The sequence below is a fragment of the Gallus gallus genome, chromosome 1 (assembly GCF_016699485.2).
Source record: "Gallus gallus isolate bGalGal1 chromosome 1, bGalGal1.mat.broiler.GRCg7b, whole genome shotgun sequence".
In the NCBI taxonomy this organism is placed as follows: domain Eukaryota; kingdom Metazoa; phylum Chordata; class Aves; order Galliformes; family Phasianidae; genus Gallus; species Gallus gallus.
In genome coordinates, this window is record NC_052532.1 from 185,366,249 (window position 1) to 185,381,396 (window position 15,148).

A 15,148-nucleotide genomic window follows, 5' to 3' on the forward strand; every position below is an offset into this window, starting at 1 on the left:
TTTCCTCTCTCAAGTCACTTTGGTTGTGTTTGAAATCTTGGCCAAGTGATGCACTGGATAGAAGCGTAGCCGTTACAAAAGGTGGTGTGGCACTCAGTATGGTTTCTTCTTACCATCTTTTCTAGTTAATAGCATTCTTTTCAAGCTTTTAATTTGAAAATATACCTGATTTTATTTTCAAGTTTGTAAATGTTAAATATATATATACTTTTTTGTTGGGCATGACTTGTATCCTGTAAAAGGTTTTGCTCATTATAGCTGTATTTCCAACCCCATTAAGCAATGCATAGCATACTCATGCCAACAGCTTATACCCATGTTTACTTGGAAGAGAGATTTTCAGCATGCTTAGGGTCATGTGAGCTCCTGCAGCTACTGGAGGAATACGTGCTTGTGTTACACGTGCTACCTGCCTCGTGACAGCACCACTTCTTGAGACTCAGAAAACACATTCATAATAGTTCATAATTCTCTCTTTCCATTACAGCCACTAAAACCTTGGTATACAGGCAATGTGATGAGAGGGAGGGGGGGAAGAAAGTTGAGAGCTGCACTTGTCCGAGTCTGGCATTGGGGGAGCAGCTGCTGCTGTAGGTCTGACCTAACAGCACTGCTGTCATGGCAACAACAAAAAATAATTGCTGCAGCTGTATTACGAGATGCAATTGCTGTGCCAAAGTCAGTGAGAAAACATACAGCTTCAGTGGAGGGGTGCATAGCTGAAACACCACAGTTCAATGCATTCATAGAAACTGTGAGTGCATAAGCCATCATTCTATTCCTGAGATGCTACAACTCTTTTTGTAGAGAAAATAGTACTTCTGGGAAGTGGGCTGGGCCCTGCTGGCTGAGCTCCTGGCTCTGTACACAGCTGTTCCCTACAGGTAGAGGAGCACCCATTCCTTTCTTCTGCATAACACAGAGGTGTGCTTGGCCATGTTTTCCAGCTCTCTCCCTCCTTTGCTCTGGAGAAAGAGCCCCACAGTTCCTGCACCTCTGTGTGAGCTTTTGTGTTGGTACTGCTGTTCAGCAGCACCACTGAATTTGCAGATCTTCTCTCACCTCCTCTCCCAGGGCTTTTGCAGCACACAAGTAGGCAGCTAAGGAGTCCCAAGCCTTATCCCTTCCAAGGCTTTGCATGGTTGACCACTGAGTTGTCTTCATCAGAGCTGAGAAGCTGTGAAGTACTGGGAAGAGCGCTGTGTGCTTTCTGGGTTTGTGCTGTTATTGATGCTTCATTTTCTGTTGTGCTTCTGGTGCCCATCTGAGAGAATTCAAACAGGTCGTTTGTTGACAAACTGTGAGGTCTTCAGAAATAAAAACAAAGCAGTTCCTGAGGTTCTGCAGCTCTGCTCCTAGCGTGGGTTTGTCCAGGAACTTCTGTTTGGTGTGACAGATGACTTCCAACAAAGGCCCTGGAGTGGGCAAGTTGCTGTTACAGCAACAGGCGTGGGACACAGTTAACGTTCTGCACTTGAAGGAGTGCAATGTTTCTACACTTCTAAGCAGTCAGGACTGCTTAATCGTGCATGGTTGCAATCACCACCTCAACGCACTCTAACTGGTGACTCAAAACAAAGCCATGTGCTTTATCAGCTGTTCCCATCTTGCTTATACTTATCTCCAGCATTACAGTTATCTTCGTAGCTCTGGCACTGAAAAACAGAAGCCTTTTTCCGCAGAGACACAACAGGAAGACTTCTAAGTATGTGGTATCTTGTTATTTTTTGTTTTATTTTGTTTCCCAAAGCATTGTGTCTTGAAATATCTTAAGGGGTTGTTAGCACAAGGAGAAAAATGTAACGATAGTCCTGCAGCGGGAGCAGCTGTGCTGTGCATAAACAGAATTCTAAGATGTTTAGCATCTATTTTTATTCCTTGAGCAGATGAGTGAATATTAAAGGCTCTGTGCTGCACCCAGCAACGTCGTGATGTGCATTTGTCACAGCGTCAACTCGTCGGTGGCACCGTGGAAGCAGAAGCACCCTACACATTGACAGCCCAAGTGTTCCTATCTGTGGCCACGACTGCTGGACCTGAAGCCTCTGAGGAAGGTCAGAGCTGTGTGTCAGAGGGGCTGCTGGCATTTTCTTTCTTTCTCAGCACGAAGTGCTCTGCACTGCAGACTGAGAGGGTGGTAAGAAAACGCCCACGGAAATGTTCTTTGTGAGGTTCTCCATACCACTGTTGCGACCTTCAGCATGGGATTGAGCTGGCGACTGCTCAGATACAAACCTTCCTGTTTGTTTTGTCTTGCTCAGCTGGGAAAAAGAAATTGAGATGCTTTTCCTTAAGAGATAAAGCCTGTCCTTTGTTGTCGGTCAGCTGCTGTTTCTCTAGGCAGAACTGTTCTCTCTGCAGCCAGTAAGGCCTCATTGCCGTTCTTAGCATTGCCCAAGGTTTGATTTTAATGTAAAGAGGCACGTCTTGAAATGTTACACTTCCATGGGAAAGGCGTCTCAGAGCTCTTCTTTTGAACTGGGGATAAGCAGAAAGGAAAACATTTCCATAGGTACCCCAAGTCACGTATTTAAAAACAACAACATAAAGAAACACTGATGCTGATCAGTCAGATGTTGCTGTTATGTTGAGATACTTCAGAGCAGCTTAACAAGCAGGAGGGAGAGCGACTTCTAAACGGCCCTCTCCTATGAGGAAAGGTTGAGGGAACTGGGATTGTTTAGCTTAGAGAAGAGAAGGCTCCGGGGAGACCTCATTGTGCCCTTCTAATACTTGAAGGGAGCGTATAAACAGGAGGGGGAACAGCTGTTTATAAGGGTTGATAGTGATAGGACAAGGGGGAATGGTCTTAAACTGGGACAGGGAAGGTTTAGGTGAGATATTAGGAGGAAGTTTTTCACGCAGAGGGTGGTGAAGCACTGGAACAGGTTGCCCAAGGAGGCTGTGGAGGTTGCCAAGGAGGAATGCCCCATCCCTGGAGGCATTCAAGGCCAGGCTGGATGTGGCTCTGGGCAGCCTGGTCTGGTGGTTGGTGACCCTGCACATAGCAGGGGGGTTGAAACTCAATGATCATTGTAGTCCTTTTCAACCCAGGCCATTCTATAGTTCTATGATAGTAATAGGACAAGGAATCATTTTAAACTAAAAGAGGGGAGATTTAGGTTAGGTGTTAAGGGGAAATTGTTTACTCGTAGGGTGGTGAGGCCCTGGCACAGGCTGCCCAGACTGAGGTTTGCTGGTTTAAGGTAAAACTGCCTGCAATTCTAATATGTCGAATGCAACTCTTCACTGGAAGGGAGATTGAGTTAAATCTAAATGAATTAAATCTCATAACCCAAACCTCAGCTTTGCACCAAACCTTCTGAAGAGGAGGGAAGCTGGCAGTGTGCAGAAGGTGGAGAAAAGAAGCAGAAAAGCACAGGGCTGTCTAATTGCCCTCTGTTGGAATCTGTAGCAATCAGTAGTTTGAGTAGCAAAAGATGATTTCTCAATTGCGCTGTAATACAACTTCATAGCTGACATCAGACAACTGTTATGACAGATTTTATGCAAACAGAGGCTGTGAAGCAGACTGTATTCTGAAGAGCTTGAGTGCTTGGGAGTCAGGGTGGAGGGCAGGGTAGGGATGCTGCTCAGTGGCACCAAAATCATATCTAGGGGCTGAGTGTGAGCTCTGCCACCTCCAGAGCATAGCTGCTTTGTCCCTGCAAGGCTTCTCCTCCTCCCAGCTCTTCTCTTAGAAATCCTCTTTGTAGGAAGCTGCGTTCTTTGTTCCTTTTGCACCAAGTTATTCCCAGGGGATGGGATTTCAAGCAGTGACAAAGGTTTATTTTCACTGTATTGGATGAACAAACAGTAGGTTCGAGCTGGAGGAGGATGGATTGGCTGGCCAGGCTGCTTACTGTGTATGGGGTTCATCCGTGTCCCCTGAAGTGTCCACTTGGGCTTGGGGGCATGTGAGCAGTTGGGATTGGTGAAGCATTTGGGTGCTGCAACGCCTCTTCAAGAGGCTGTTAAGTAGACTTTCCCCAGCAAAACCTACTGCTAGAAATGTCTATCACATGCTTAACTACAAGACTTGCTTTGGGCTGCGCAGTGCAGGTGATTAATGCTGGGATTTGTTCTGCAGGATGGTACTGCACTGAACATCTTTTTCATTTCTGATTTCTAGGGTTGGGTTTGTGTCAGATAAAAGCACATGTGAGCTGATGGTGGTGACAACAGATCAGTTCTCTGAGAGCTTTAGCAAGTATGCCATGTTGAAAACGTAGCTCTTTTATGTGCAGATCCTTTATGCATGCCTTTCAAATGTAGGCTTTTTAAAGACACCTATTTTCAACGCAGGCAGCGGGAGAAAGGAAAGTTTTAGAGAATCGAGGACCAACAAATAAATAAACAAAGCAGACTAAAGTCCTTCTTTATGTAATACCCTTTCTGCCATTTGCTCCAGTAACGAATAAGAGCTAGGTGGTGTTAGATGGAGGCGTTAGAGCAGCAGATGGTGATCAGGACTCCTGCCGTCTATTTTCAGCCACCAGCCCAGAATGGTGGCCTGGTTTTCATTCCCCTGGTCTGACTCACACTGCAGAGCTGCGTTATTTGTGGAGCTGGGGAGCTTCCCTCCTTCAGGGCCTCCGCTGAGCTGCAAAGGGAGATGAATCCTGCCCTGTGTGGGGTGCTGGGTGTCGTGGCACACTGCTGCATTGTGCATTGCGCCCCTCTGAGGCACGGGGGTACAGGAGGTCTGAGCTAACCCTGCAGGGGGTGGAAGCTCCTTGAGTGGGGGGTTGGTGCACCCCTGGGCTCTCACCCTGAGGACTGCTGGCACCCCAAGTGCTGCTGCAGGTGTGGGGTGGCCTTCTCCTTCCTGGCCCCTGCTTTCCAGGTCTGGTTCCCAGCAGAAGGCAGAGCTTGGGAGGGTCCCAGGTTCAGTGCAAGGGGATGGGAGAGACTGATCAGGGCAGGGATGGGACTGCTTGATTCACACAGACATAATGGCTGCAGCGTATAATGCTACTGAGCACAAGAGTCGCCATGAATGGCATTGAAGAGACCAAAGCCCACGTGGCATTGCCCATCTGAAGCTGCTCAGGTGTTAGGATGAGAAGTGAGCTGGGCGGAGAGCTAGGCTAAGTGTGGAGAAGCCTCACCTCAGGTCTCTTTGGTTTCCTCTCCTTTTCCAGGCATCCATTTGCTGCTGAGCTGCCCCATGAGCTCAGCTTTAGCAACAGAGCCTGAGTGTGTGACAGGGCCTAGCAAACGAGAACTACTGCCTTTGGCACAAGGTTATATTAAAATCTCACGCTGTCAGAAGCAAATAGTTCTGCTCCATTAGCAACGATCTGTCCTGGGAACGTATTTTAAATTGTGCTCTTCCTTCTTACAGAAAATGATTAACAACTGCTGACTGCAGATGGGAGTGGGTACGGATAACGCCTTTCCTTTTTGTACTGCTGTGGGCTTGGCTGCTCCTCTTTGGCTTTTTGTGGTGTGGAGCAGCTTTGTCACTTTCTTTGGCCCATTTCTCCCCCAGTGGGCTCACTCAACCTAAACTCCCTGTTTCTTGTCCTTGCTTCATTTGCTCACTGCATTTCTGACTTAGGTCTGACCGACAGCGTTTGTCTTGCAGGGCACAACTCAGTGGCAACAAAGAGCAGCACTGGATGATCCTGCTTAAGCATCAGTTTAAACATCACTGGCGTGTGTTTTCCTTACAAAACATCTCAAAAGCAATGGAGGGGAGGATTGAGGCTGCTGCAGCACACGCTTATCCATGTGCCTCAGGCTGCCTGGGGCTCCTCCTTCCCCACTGCCCTGCTCAGCAGCCCCTGCACTTCTTAAGGGTTTGTCATTTTAGGGGCTGAAATGAAATTGGAAGTGCTGAGCTGAACATACGCTTCAGCTCGCTGCTCTAGAAGGGTCAAAGAAAACCCAAGAATGAAAAAGTTGACTGTTCAGCTTCCATCAAAGCTGCTGGCATCCAGGAAGGCAGTTGGGTCATGGCAACGTAGACAGATATTCAGAGTGTAATAATATTTAGAATAACACATGCTTACCCAGCGGTCACGTTGTATATGAAGCTCATTTCTATTGAGTGAGGACCTTTTCCAGGAATAGAACTCTTTTTCTTTGGAAATCCAGAACTGCACTTCCTTTGATGGAGGGGGCAAACACACAAATAATTTTGCACTGTGGGCAAAACTGAGTTCATCACCACCCTCTCCTGTTTGGAGGTGGGAATATCACAGAGGGGGCTGTTCTGGCACTCATCTGATGTTTGTTGGTGTTGGTGGGATCAGTTCCCCAGGGTTGCACCAGGCCAGTGCCGGCTCACAAGGCAAAGAGGATCCCAAAGTCAGCACTGTTTCAGGCCCTCTGCCTTCCCCCCCCCAAGCATTACTTTGATAGCTCTGTGGATTAAAGAAATGGTTTTGCTTTATCCGCAGCAGGGAGCCAGCTTAGGAGCTGCACCGGTGCTTCCAGCCCCTCCAGGAGAGCAATTAAACCCATGGAGTCGTGGGCCTGCTTCCAGCCTCAAAGCATTACTGGCTGCTCCAAGGTGTGCTGCCAGGAGTCAGAGCTGATTCTGCACCTCTGGGGACAGTGTGGATTTAGGAATCTGGCTCTGAGCATCTCCATGCCCTCATTGCAGGTGCTTGGTGCTGCAGAGGTGGATCTCTCTGCCTTGGGAAGTGCTGAGTGGTCCTTAGGCTGTTTCTGCTGTGGCTGTATGACATACCACGATGAATTCTCAACTCCCTTTTCAGTTCTGCTCTGCTGGACGGCCTTGCCTTGTTGCCTATAGCAACATCTGCTTGAAAATAAGAGCTGTGACAAACGGATGGGTTTGCTGGTGGCCATGTGAGAATGGTTGACGTTATTAATTATAGCTGTTACTACTACCGCTGCTGTTTATAGCTGTTGGGGCCATGCAGCAGCTATTTTTGCTGGGGCTGTGGCAGTGTGTGACTCAAAGCAGGGTCACCCAGATGGCACCTCTGCGAGCATAGCAGCAGTCTGGGGCAAAGGCTCAGCGATCACAGCGGGGCTGATTTCTCTCCTGTTGCCTCAACAACTGCTTTTCTTGGCAGGGAGCTGATGGGAAGAAGCCTGCAATGCCAATAGGGAATCCTTTTTTTCCTGGAAAAAAGAAACGTATATAGCCGTCAATGTGTCCAGGGCAGCCAGATGGAGTGGCACATCATCAGGGCTCAGGCTGTGACTCAAAAGGGACAATATTGCTTGGTGCACAAGTTGGGGGTTTTCAGCAGAAATGCCTTCAGACGGGCTGAGCTACGCAGAAGTGACTCATGATTTTGGACATGTTGGTTTCTGGGTGACCTTGGTTGAGCTGTTGAAGACTGTTCTGTGCAGATAACTTGTCTTCTCCAGCCCCACAGCTTCAAGTCACTGGACATGTTTACAGATCGTGGCCCTTTTAGTCCCTTTTCACAGATTACAGTTGGGTTGTGGCATCCATCAATCCATACTCAGAGTGTGGTGAGGCCCTGGCACAGCTGCCCAGAGAACTGTGGTTCCCCATCCCTGGAGGTGCTCACGGCACCTTTATTAACGGTCTTGATGAGGGGATTTGAGTGCACTCAGTAAGTTTGCAGACAACACCAAGCTGGGAGGGAGTGTTGATCTGCCTGAGGGGAGAAGGGCACTACAGAGGGACCTGGATAGACTGGATCGATGGGCCAAGGTTAACTGTATGAGTTTCAATAGGGCCAAGTGTCGGGTCCATTTTGGTCACAACAACCCCAGGCAACCCTACGGGCTTGGGGAGGTGTGGCTGGAAAGCTGCCTGACGAAAAGGGATCTTGGAGTACTCATGGACTGATGACTGAATATGAGCCAACAGTGTGCCCAGGTGGCCAAGTCAGGAATGGTGTGGTGAGCAGGACTAGGGAAGTCATCCTGCCCCTGTACGCAGCATTGGTGAGGCCTCACCTCGAGTACTGTGTTCAGTTTTGGGCACCTCAGTACAGAAAGGACATGGAGGTGCTGGAGCAGGTCCGAAGAAGGGCAACAAAGCTTGTGAAGGGCTTGAAGAATATGTCCTACAAGGAAAGACTGAAGGAACTGGGGCTGTTCTGTCTGGGGAAAAGGAGGCTGAGGGGAGACTTTATTGCTCTCTTCCAATACCTGAAAGGTGCTTATAGTGAGAGCAGAGTTGGTCTCTTCTCACTGTTGACAGGTGACAGGAGGAGGGGAAATGGCCTCAAGTTGCGCCAGGGGAGGTTTAGGTTGGATATCAGGAAACACTTCTTTACAGAAAGGGTTGTTAAGCACTGGAATAGGCTCCCCGGGGAGGTGGTGGAGTCACCATCCCTGGATGTGTTTAAAAATTGTATGGATGTGGTGCTCAGGGACATGATTTAGCAGGGGGTTGTTAGAGTTAGGGTAGTATGGTTAGGTTATGGTTGGACTTGATGATCTTTAAGGTCTTTTCAAACCTGAGCAATTCTATGATTCTAAGGCCAAGTTGGATGCCAAATCTCTGTGGCATCATCTCCTGTTCCACCACTGGTGTGCAGGAGAGAGGACCACAGTGGTGTCCACCTGGAGGAGGATGGAGGTGACCACCACCTGTCCCCAGGTCTGGTTAAAGCAACACTTCCATTCAAATGTCCCTTTGGTGGTTTCCAGCCTGTTGGGGTTACTCACTGTGTTGGCTCCCTGTTGTGGGTTTGAGCTCTGTCATCCTGCACTTGCTCTGGAGGGTCCCAGACAGGAACTGAGCTATTTACAAATGGAAAAACTGCAGAAAAGGGATGTTTTAATTTGGTGTTTTCTCTCTTCAGCATTTTAAACTGGTATAAATATTTGCCATTCTTCTAGTGGATGTTGCCACTGTCTATGAATTCAAGATTTTTGTCCTGCTAAATTCATCCTGTTTCTATTATTCCACTTTATAGGATTGTTCAGTTCCTCCAAAATGAAATGCTTGCTGGTTGTTTGGTTGCTTTTTTTTTCTTTTTCTTTTTTTTTTAACTATTACATATTTATGTTACCACAGATTCCATTAGCATGTTATTTATTGTACCAGCAACATTGCCAGAAATATTAAATATAACCCTAAATTCATCTTTGAGGATCTCCAGTAGGTATCTCCCTTCAGAATGAGAAAACCTTTCTGAAGCTGAGCACTGATACCCCCTTAGTCCCTGTGCTACCCGTCTCAGTTTCCTCCCACGAGGTACTGTCTTCTTCATTTTAACTAACGATTTCTCGTGGGACACCATAACAAAAATTTGGTGAAGCCCAGGGAGAGCTGACTGACTGCCTCTCCTTTGTCTAGAAAATGAGTTACTCAGGAAAGCTCCCGGAGTTCTTGGGCAAGAATTTCATTTGGCAGACACCACAGACAGATGGAGAAGTTGCCCAAGGCAACTTGCTTTCTTAAACTACTGTTTTCCAGTACCGCTTCTGAATGTCACAGATTTATTTCAAATACTTGTTGTTGGACTTAAAACTTGATAGCCTGACTCTTCCCTGTCTCTGGGGTGGAGCTGGTCCAGTTCTTTCAGTTTGTATGCACTTAGCTCGTTCAGATTTTCATTCCCTTCAGATGTGGTCATTTCCATATCCTGATGTCCCTCATCCATCTTCCCTTTGTCCTGGGATTCAGGATCCTTTTTCTTCCCAAAGCCTGACACAAAACAGGCACCTAATTTGAGGGATGGAGTTCAGTATCTTTAAGCTTCACCACATCCTGGGCACACAGAAACCGCATTTCTTTGTTCTCTTCTCATTTGTGACTCATGAACATTTTACTAGTTGTTTTAATTTCCTTTGCAAGATCGAACGCAGCTTGACTTTGGCGATTCTCATGTTACCCCTACACTTCCTGACCTCTAACATCAAATTCTCTTTGCTGGTTAATTCCTTTTTCCATCCACTGCAGGCTTGTGGTTATTCCTAATTTTCTTTTTGTGGTAATTCTTCATCCAATTAAGGCATTAGCCTTTCCCCTGAGAGCTTTCCTCTCTTGCCTGGGATATATGATCCATATTGTTCTAAGTTCAGTTGATTTCTCTGAATAATTCCCTTTATTTCTCTAAAATCCCCCTCTGAAATGTTAATGTCGAGCTAACTTCTTTTTGATTTAAATGGAGATGCCTTGAGGGCACATGATCCAAGATATTTTCTATGACAAATTGCTCTGTAAAGTGTTTACCTCTTAGCAAAGCAAGTGCAAGGTGTTGCACTTGAGTCAGGGCAATCCCAGATATGAGTGTAGAAAGGGAGAAGAGTTCCTTGAGAGCAGCCCTGCAGAGTAGGACTTGGGCATCCTGATGGATGAAAAGCTGGACATGAGCCAATAGTGTGCACCTGCAGCCTGGAGGGCCAACAGCAACTTGGGCTGCATCGACACAGGAGCGGCAGAGGGTTGTCCCCCTCTGCTCTGCCCTCCTGTGGTCCAATCTGGAGTACTGTGCCCAGGTCTGGGCCATCATCACAAGACATAGAGCTGTTGGAGTGAATCCAGAGGAGAGGCCATGGATATGCTCAGAGGGCCAGTAGACCTCTCCTATGAAGAAAGGTTGGGCTTGATCAGCTTGGAGAAGAGAAGGCTGTGAAGAGACCTGATAGCAGCCTTCCAGTACATAAAGGGAGACTATAAACAGGAGGGAGACCAACTTTTTACAGTTTGATAAAGATAGGACAAGGAATCACTTTAAACTAAAAGAGGGGAGATTTAGGTTAGATGTTAAAAAGAAATTCTTTACTCAGATGTGATGAGGCCCCGGCACAGCTGCCCAGAGAGCTGTGCTGCCCCATCCCTGGAGGTGCTCAAGGCCAGGTTGGATGGGCCCTGGGCAGCCTGAGCTGGTGGGGACAACCAGCCCATGGCAGGGGTTGGGGCTGGCTGGGCTTTGAGGTCCCTTCTAACCCAAACCACTCTGTGATTCTATGGTAAACCCAAGCAAGAAAATCATTTCTAGTCAAATACTTCAGGGAAGAAACCAGACTGCTGTGTCCAGGAGTTGCTACATCTCATGATGATCAGCAACATGACTATTTGTTAAGGTCTTCATTAAAGACTTCCATGCTTGGTAGCATCAGCTGTATGACAACAGCACACTGGTCCCTGTCCTTACCTGCATCTAATGATCAAGAGGAAGGTGCCACCACTACCCTCATGCCATCTTTTTGTGCTCCCATTTCCTTCCTGTCACTGCTGACACCAGCTAGATACCTCCTAGACAAGGCTTGCAGGACGTTGTTCCTTTCACACAGACTAATGCTCTCATTAGTCCATGTTTCTGCATAGCCATAAGGTCCACTTGCTCTTCTCTACCTCTGCTGCTGAGTTTGTGTCCCAGTCATCATTTCCCACACACTTTCCCAGCCTGATCCCTGCTATTTGCCTCATCTGCAAGCTGCCATGACAAGTACCTGCTTTGCTTGATGAAACCTACCCCTTTGAAAATGGTTCTGTTGGCTTTTGCTTTCCTTCACTAGTATTCTTCATCAATCTAAGCTCCTTAAATCATGCTGTGCCTTTAATTAATGGGTCACCTCAAAGTACCTGTAGGTAATCAGTTGGAGTCTGGGTCCCATCTCCAAGCTCAAGGCTGCAGATGGTTTCAGTCCAGCTTCCATTTCTACTCTTGTCTTCTGGCCTCCTCCTTGCCTCTCCTATGCTGTGAAGCTTCGGAGCTCCCTCAGTCTGCAGCAATCAGAGAGTTTAAGGGGCTTTGAGGCTTAAGGGAAGGCTGAAGGCCTCATTACCCAGGTGCTGTCAAAAATCCGTCCCACTGCTGCCACAAGTCAGTCTCTGCTGGTAAGCTGGGAGGAACTCTGTACACTGCTGACCTGAGACCAGCTCAGTCCTGTGGCCTGAAACCTCCAGGGTTACAGATGGGCTGACTGCCCCCTTCTTCCCAATGTTACGGTTCTTTTCACAGCCGTATGACTACTACTAGCGTGGGGCCCAAACACAGGTCTGGAAGGAGTGGCTTGGAAGAGATGGGAGGATCTGAGGGACATTCTGATAGAAGTGGTTGCTCACACCATCGTGCCCCATGCTGCCCAACACACGACATGCAGCCCTGTTTGCCCACTCAGCTCATCCCCTTTTCCACAAAGAACTGCCAAGAGAAAACTTCAATGCAGAGATCCCCCAAAGGGACAGTCCACGTAACTGCATTTGTTGTGCCACCAAACTCACTGCTCCTTATCCTCTGATAAGCTGCTTTCAAAAAAGAATGGTAAGAAAAAATAATGAAAAACACCAGATTTGGTCTCTTTAAGAAAAGCAATTGCTGCTGTTGATGGGACGGTGCTCCCTCCCCCTGCCCCCTGGGCCTTTGCCAGCAAGCTGGGGTGGAGCTGTGCGTCCCAAACATCTCCTCTGCTTAGGGCTTCAAGTGCATTTTTCACATGGGAAAAAATCTTGTAGTGTAGTGTCCAAAGGGAAAGCTGACGTGCTTTGGGTCAACATTGCCAACTGCGAGCAAATGTTTGCTTTAAGGAGGTGTGTGACATTCCTTTCCAAAACCAAAGGGAACCTGGTCTTCAGAAGCTCTCTTGAATTTTAACCAGTTGAGTGGATGAGGAGGTAAAGAGGACTTCTAAGACAATGTAGTTAAACAAAACGTTTTAAAATACCAGCCAGTTCCTGTGAGCATACTGTTGTGTCCTCTCCATGCAGGACCCAAGCCCAGTGCTCAGGCCCAGGTGTTCTACCTGGATAGGCCCGAATGGCGCTGACATGGCCACAGCCCGTGGTCACAGGGGGGTGACAAGCATGGACAGGCAGCAGGAGCCAAAATCAAACTGTTCACCTTCAAATCTTCCTTTTGCCATTTGCAATGAACTGAACTTCTTATTCTCCTCTCCCCTCCCCTCCCCTCCCCTCCCCTCCCCTCCCCTCCCCACTCCTCTCCTCTCCTCTCCTCTCCTCTCCTCTCCTCTCCTCTCCTCTCCTCTCCTCTCCTCTCCTCTCCTCTCCTCTCCTCTCCTCTCCTCTCCTCTCCTCTCCTCTCCTCTCCTCTCCTCTCCTCTCCTCTCCTCTCCTCTCCTCTCCCCTCCCCTCCCCTCCCCTCCCCTCTCCTCCACTCTTATTTTTATCATTTCTCTAAAGTTACCATTTATTAAGGATGGGGATCAGGGAGGCCAGTGGGGTGGGTTAGGCTGGGGGCCCCGTGTAGCAGAGCCAGTGACATCTGGCTGTCATCTGGGTAACATGATAAGGAGACTCCAAAAGCAGAGGCTGATCCAGCAATAAAAAGCCCTGTTGTGGCCCAGAGGAGCACTATGCAGCACTTAATGATGAAGGTGCTTTCAGAATGAACAGGCCAAGGGAGTGTGCCCCAACTTCACTCACCCCTCTCTCTCCCACCACTTCATCCCAGAGCGATTTTGCTTGTGTTCATGTGTTAAATCCCAAGCACAGACCCCACACAGGTGCTGTGCCCAGCTGTCCCACAGGAAGTCTGGCATTCCCACAGGGTCACAGGTTCAGCCAGATGGGCACTGGGGCGGGCTGGAGTAGCCAGTGCAAAATGAATGAGTACGTTAAAATAAGTTTGCAGCAGGGCAGGTTTGTGCATTGATGTGCTGCTCTCCATGCTCCTCGCTGAAGGAGTTCTCCACCTGACATCCACAGCCCTACTACACCTTCTGTCCCTGTGTAGGGGCCAGAGCTGAAAAATGCCTTTTTTTTGGTGCAATTTTATTCATATTTCAGCTCTTGGCAACTCTCATTTGCTTTAATGGGCAATGGTAGATTCCTGTGCCAGGTTCTCAGACTCAGCTGCTGCTTTTCACTCCACTTCTTCAGCTAAGGCAGAGATGCTCCCTGCACACTCCCCCAGCATGAAGGCAGACACAGACCTTCAGTTCTGCATGGATATTCCTCTGCCCCACAGCAGCGTGGATGCGGATGCGCTGCCCTGCTTCAAAGCAGCGCTGGCCGAGGACCAAGAAGGGCCACGCAGGGTTACCCCGGAAAATATGTGCTCTGCTATTTTATTCATCTGGAGCTGAAGTGGTTGGTATGAAAGAAAACACCCCGTGGGGCTTCATGCCTCGAGTCAATGGATTCCTGCTCCTTTTATAGCTCAGGAATGCTGGCATGCTCGGTCAGTGTTCCAGGGCTGTGAAGGCACAGCTTACGGTCTGGATAACCATTAATCACAGCAGCACGGTGACAGCTGTGCACCTTCTGCTGAGCTTTCAGATGTGGGTAAGGATGAGTGCTTCCCAGCTGACTGAGATCTCTGTCCTAAGAGCTACAGAGCTACAAGCAGATGGGCTTCAGAGTCTGTGGGCAAAGGATCTCAGCTCCCCACTGGGCTCCGCTATCCTACGGCAGTGCTGTGCGTTTTCTGGGTATGCAATCCATCAGACTACCCCAAAACCTGTCAGAGGGTGCTGCGAGCCCCCAGCAGGATGCTCAGAGCCCGGCTTCACAGGTTGGGCTGCATCCAGCTCCCAGATCTGGGACACCTGGCAACAACCATCCTCCCAGCAAGGGATGTTTATGCTTGGAGTGTTTCTACCATGGTGCTGACAGCACTGGCGGTGCTAGCACAAACCTCAGTAGGTGATGTGCTCCATCAAGTTCAGCTCTGAGAGCTATATAAAGACACGAGGAATCAGAGCTTCTCCTCAAGAATGCACCTCACAGGTGGTTGGACATTTGTTCCATTACAGCGTGGGGAGGAGAAAGCCTCTATCCCGGTAACCAACCAGAACAGGAGAGCTGTGCAGCATGCTGAATCCAAGGGGATCCTGAAAAGGTCTCCTCATTTGGGTTTGGATTGCTCTTGATTTTTGAACGCTTCTAAGCGGTGATTCTGCTGATGGCTTTAGCTCTGCTCAGCTCTCTCCCTGTCTGTGCTAAGAGGACGCTGCCCCTCGCTTCCTTCTGGGAAGATGCAGTCAATTCATGACTTGAACATTTCAACAGATCACCTCTGGAAGTTTGCTTTATTGCACTATTTTTTCCAGAGGGTAACAGGCAAAATGTACTTGACCTGCAGCCAGTATTACAGAGGTGAAGGCACAATGCAAAAATAGGATGATCCAGGACAGCTACATACCTGAGCACAGCTGGTGTGGAGGCTTTTCCCACCCCAATTCTGCTTTGGCCTCCATTGTTTTTCTTTTTTCTTCAGTGAGAAAACAAGGAGAAGAAACTCTGAATAAAACAAGGTAACTCCCCAGCCTT